Source organism: Urocitellus parryii, chromosome 9 (assembly GCF_045843805.1).
Source record: "Urocitellus parryii isolate mUroPar1 chromosome 9, mUroPar1.hap1, whole genome shotgun sequence".
Lineage (NCBI taxonomy): Eukaryota > Metazoa > Chordata > Mammalia > Rodentia > Sciuridae > Urocitellus > Urocitellus parryii.
The window spans coordinates 53,475,907-53,482,146 of NC_135539.1; positions in this window are offsets into that span (position 1 = coordinate 53,475,907).

Sequence of the window (6,240 nt, forward strand, 5' to 3'; positions counted from 1 at the left end):
GTGTGTGTGTGTGTGTTGAGGACATTTGCATGCAAGCAAAGCAATGTAATGAAAACCTGGTTTGGTTTACAAACTGTCCCAAAACAAACTTCTGAGCATAGTATTTCCTTAAAGATATGTCTTGCATGCAGGAAAGACTCACTTATTTGTATATTTTCTCTGACTTTGTTTTATTCTGAGAAATCGGAGGAGTTTATTCCCTGGGGCCTATTTATAATGATGCTTCAGGTTCAGCTGTGTGTCCCCTTTGGCTCTCCTCCTGAAGCAGAGAAGCATTTGCACAGAGCACACCAGGTGTTACTTTCATATTCTCAGACATACTAGAATACATTAACACAAACACTAAATCAAAACATAGCCAAATTAATGATCATTGCCAGGGTATCTAGACCCAACTCCTTATGACTGCTCAGGATTTGTGAGAATCGTGTCTCTGTGCTCATTGACAGGACAATGAGAATACTAATACGGATCGGTATTTTAGCTGTTGGTTGATGTTCACATAAATTATAGACCAAAATTCGTCTCACTTAGTCAGCATCATGTCATCCATTTCCTTTGGCTTGTTAGATAATGACATATCCAAAGACCAAGTTCTTGGGGTTTCATTTTGCTGGCCTGGACCCAAAGAAAACTCACTCCACTGGCCTGAGCCCCAATTTCATGCTAAAGCACATGACAACCATTCATCATGTCCACGTCCACTCCTTTTCCTTTTTTTCTACTATCTGGAAATGGATTCACCAAAGGAAACTGGTAAAATTCCTTTGTAAAACATTAAAGAAACTGAAACATGTGGGTGTAGCCTTCCTAAAAATGCTGAAGGACACAGGGTTTCTGGACCTTCCACGGCCTTTGTAATCAGATCCACACGAGCCAAGCTATCTAAGTGCACAGCTCTCTCAGAGGGAGACTAACGTTCTGCGTACCAAGTGCAAAAACATTAATTAGACATCATCTTGCTATCCTTCTGTTGGCTACAGCTCCTTCATTAGGCACCAGTGCAAATGTTTTGATATAAAATACCATCATTCTAATTATACTTTCTGAGTTCAGGCATGGTCACCAAGCAAAAGAGAATGCACACTTTCCTAAACTCTAGAGATTAGGAAAACAAAATTGCTCTAAGTCACCTTGACTCATCCAGTTTACAAAAACCACAGAAGAGAACATGGTCGGTTGCCATGAAGAGAAGAATACAAACTAATGAACGTCATTCAAATTTCTCAGCAACTGAGCTTTTGCCCTTCCCCCAAAGGCATGGGGGGAAAGGCATTTTGTTTTCTTTTTTCTTACAATAGCAATTCAAGAATGAGGACGATTCTGTTTATTTATTGGAAAAAAAATAGTGTGAAAGGCATTTGATTTATAGGATCCTTGGGAGACCACCTTTGGGATACCAGGTGCAGCTCTATGTCCAAGATAAACCCAAATGACATTCCTAAGAAAGTTTCTGAAAGGATAGAAGCATGTTTTGAGTGACAGGTGAGCAAAGAAGATAGGGGGTTCCCATAAGAAAGCAGAAAATGATTTGTCAACCAGGGAGGTAGATATTGCTGAAATTACTGAGTTTAAACATTGCCCTTTAGTTCACAAAGGAAGATGGGGAGAGATTTCAGAAGTAGATGGGAATTTCTCAAACAGGGATGAAGGAAACTCTGGGCAAAATAATAATAAATATTCGGGTCTCTCAGGCAGTCAAGGACTTCACTCTCTTTCACAATCAGGAAAACTGAATAATTTTTCCTTGTTTCAGGTCTTGACTTTGGTGGTGAGCTTGGTGGGTAAGGAGATTCTGAGCCTGAGGAAAACCACATAGCAAGAAAATTCTCAGAATTTCATTGTGCAATTTCGACTTTGTTGCAATTTCATTGATTCCATTGCCCTATGGATTTGTCTCTAAATTCAGAAGTCAAAAGAGAATCAAATGAAAATAGTTAGCCTATTTAAGCTTGGGTGTGTAAATATTAGCTTGCAAATTCGATTTGACCATCTGAATGGTAGAAAAATATAACAGAGTCCTGGATCGTAGGCCATCAGTAGAGCTCATGCATGCTTGCTACAGCCATCTCCCAGATTCTTTTCCTCTGTTCAATTATCTATTCCTAGACACTAGCCTGCAAAGACAGTGAGTTTGGTTCTTCTTCTGAGTTTCCAAAGATCCTGACAATTTCAGAAAGCCGGCAACCATCCTGCTTGCATCAAAATCACTGCAGGTGTTTAATCCTTGCTTTTAAAAAAAAATTGATTCACTTCAACTTAAAAAGAAAGGGGGTGACATGACTTAGTGTGAGCTAAGCCCTGCATAGGACCCAGCAGGTGATACAAAGATGAGCAGGACCAAATGCTGTCCACAAGATTCTCAGGATGTAGTGGAGGACAAAGAAACAATCCTAAAACAAGTGATTTGAATGGTTGGGTGATTAGAAGGAAGAAGAACAGAGAAATGGTGGCTCTGCATGTGGTGATCAGAGTAGGCTTCCCAGAGAACACTGAAGATGTGATTCAAAGACCGGGGGGAGGGTGCATGGAGCCCAAGAGAGGAGAGAGCAGCCGGAAAGACACTGGGCAGGTGTTAGTACACATCATGTGCTACCAGTGATGGGTGTTTGGATATGGGTATAATTTTATGGCACATGAGGAGGAAATCTGAGTCTAGAGTGTGAGGCTGGGTTCAGATCCAGCCAGGCCTCACAGGACAGACTAAGGAGCTTCAATATATCCATAAGTGATAAGGAGCCATGAAAGTCAGTCCTGTGTTTTGTAATGTAGACCTCTAGTACCGGTATGAAGAATGAGGCAAAACTAAGGAGCAGAGAAGAAATACAGTAACTGGAATAGTCCAGATGAAGAAGCAAAGCTTCAAACTGACCAATCACCAAAAGTCCTTCTGACGACTTGACCAGAGCAGACAGAAGTGAATATTTTGCCTTATGCCTGATTCTGCATTTCTTCAGGGACAGTGCTGTGGTTCTCAGAACTCAGACGGAACACCTGAGAATGGAAATAGAAAATAATCTTATCTGGGCCACAAATGGCCCCCAAAGGCAAATGATGGAATAGAGTGTGTGTTAATGTCACCTGCCACATAGTTCCTGGAGGTGAGTGGGGACCTCAGTGGCCCTTCCTCAGGAACTGGCACTTTAGCAGCTCACATACACAGCTCCACATCCTGCCACAGTACCAGCCTGTGCTAAAAAGTTCAACTTCCAGGGCCCTCCTAGCAAAGGCAATATTGTGAGCACTGGACAATTTAATCCTAAAATTCAACTAAAAAGTGAGAGTGAGAATTTATTGAGAATTTTCTTGCTATATAATTTTCCTAAAGTTCAGAATCTCCTTACCCACCAAGCCCACCACCAAAGTCAAGACCCAAAACAAGAAAGAAAAAATTATTCAGTTTTCCTGATTGTTTAAATAAAAATTTTAAGCTGAATTTTGTCTTTCTTATTAAACATTTAGAGCTTTAGTTAACCAATATGGTTTGAATTAAGGCCAGTTTCATTTGTCAATAAGTTCACAAACATTTATGGCATGCCTCCTGGGTCTGGATGCTTTCAGTTGCAGCAAATGAAGACCTAATTAAAAGTAGCCTAAACAATTATGGAAATACATTATCTCACATAAGAATTCTGATTCTGCAAATGGGTTGATTCCAAAGTTGATTAATCAGTAGTAGTGCAACAATATTGTCTCACATTTTCTCATTCTGCCTTCAGTTGTGTGTTACTGTATACTCTTGAGCTGGCTTCCCTCATTATGCCAATATGGCTGCCATAGCTCCAGGAAACATATCATTCTTTATAAAAGCAAAAACAACCATGGCAAAGCCTATAACATACCCATTCCTAAACCAATCACTGATGACAAGAACAGGAAAACAGGGACTGACTTAGACAGATTACAAAGCACCCCTAGGCCATGAATGGGACAGTGAAGTACAAGGTTATAAGATACCAGACAAAATCAGGATTGTGTTAAAGAAGCAAAGGTAGTAGCTGATGGGTAGAGAACCAACAATGTCTAGCACTCCAATTATTCTGAGCAATAAGAACACAGCACAGGAGTCCCACAAGCTTATGACCCTATGAAGTTGGCCTTCTTGTTAAGGAATAGGAATGTGGGTAGAGTAGACCATTTAGGAGAGAGGAACTTTGTTAAACTGGAAATCAGCCTCAAAAAATTAAGTGTTACAATGACAATATCTCTCTGTGGGTGAGTTTCACTGTCACCAAGCACATATTAAGTACATTAACTATCAGTAGAATTGACTTAGCAATTGTGAAAGGTAAACATTTTAGGCTGGAAATGTAGTGAGCAGATAGGATCAGAACAGATGAGTTCCACATAACTCCTGAATATTCATGGCCTGCAAAGCATTGTGAAGGTTTGGAAAAGGTCTAAAATACAGGACTTGACACGGTGGCTGCCTCTGGAATAAGTGTTGACAACTTTATTTTTATAAACTTTCTAGGTTAGGAGGAAAGAATATGAAGATAGCAATTTTTAAGTCATATATGTATATATATATAAATACATGTATATATCTATATATACACACATGTACAATGAGGGGTAGCCAAGAAGGAAAGCAACAAAGTAAACCTAGAGTAATATTGAAATAATTTTGAAAATGATCCCAGTGCATTTAGTCAGTTGATTTTCAATGAAAGAGTCCAAGAACACAGAATGGAGAAAAGATGTGCTCTCCAAAAAAATGGTGCTGGGAAAAGAGTGAAGTGGAATTAGATCTTCATTTCATACTATGATTTTTTTAAGTCTCAAAATGCATTAAGCACATATACGTAAGACTTGAAACTAATACTAGAAGAAAACAGGCGAAACATGATGACATTGGTCTGACCAATGACTTTTTGGGATGTGACCCCGAAAGCACAGGCAACATAGGCAAAAATAGAAAAGTGGGATTATAAGAAACTAAAAAGTTTCTCCTCAGGAAAGAAAGCAACCAACCGAGCAAAGAGACAGCCTATGTAAGGGGAGAAAATATTTGCAAACTATACATGTGATAAGAAGTTGTTATCCAAAGTCTATAGGGAATTTGACACAATATCCAGAAAATAAAAATCTGATCAAAAAGTGGACAGAACACCTAGATAGGTATTTTTAAAAAGAAGAAAGATGGCTAATAAGAATAAGAAAACATATTTAATATCACTACTCATCGGGAAAATGTAAATTAAAGCCACAGTGATCTACCACCTCACACTTGTTAGAATAGCTATTGCCAAAAATATCACGGTGAATCCCAACATCAAGTACATCCACAAAACACTTAATTTAAAAAAAACTATAAATAAATTGCATAAAGGTCAGTAGAGTAGAGGGAGGGGAGCGCGGGGAAGGAGGAAAGGTGGGGGAAGTACTGAATTGCTGGGGGGACTGAACTAGAACAGATTCTATTCCTTGCTTTTGTGATTATGTCTAAATGCATCCTAATGTTATATATAACTAAAAAGAATCAATTTAAAAGTCAAAATATCACAAGGGTTAACCAGGATGCAAAGGGAACCCTAGTATTCTCTCTTGTAAGAACATAAATTAATATAGCCTTTATGGAAAACAGTGTGGTGGGCCCTCAAAAAATTAAAATTGTCTTACCAAATGATTCAGCAATCCCACCACTAGGTACATATATCCAAAGGAAATGAAAAGTAGTCAAAACGAAACCTGCACATCCATGTTCATTGAAATATTATTAACAATAGACAAGATATCGACTCGACCTAAGTATGTATCCATCAACAGATGAATGGATTTTTTAAGTCTCTTTCTCTCTCTCTCTCTCTCTCTCTCTCTTACACACACACACACACACACACACACACACACACACATACACACTCAAAGGATTACTATTAAGTCTTTAAAAAAAGGAATCAATTTCCATGCATGAATTTGTCAGGATGAACCTAACTACTATGTATAAAGCTCCAATAATATTTTTTAAAATAATAATAAATTTTAGAAAAAGAAAAAGAAGGGGCTGGGGTTGTGACTCAGTGGTAGATCACTTGCCTAGCATGTGTGAGGCACTGGGTTTGATCCTATGCGCCACATAAAAATAAATAAATAGGGTAAAAAGGTATTGCATCCATCTACAACTAAAATAAAATATATTTTTTAAAAAAAGAAAAAGAAAATCTAGTTAATGGTAATACCATGGATGAATTTTGAGAACATTATGCCAAGTGAAATAAACTCCCCCAACATACACAG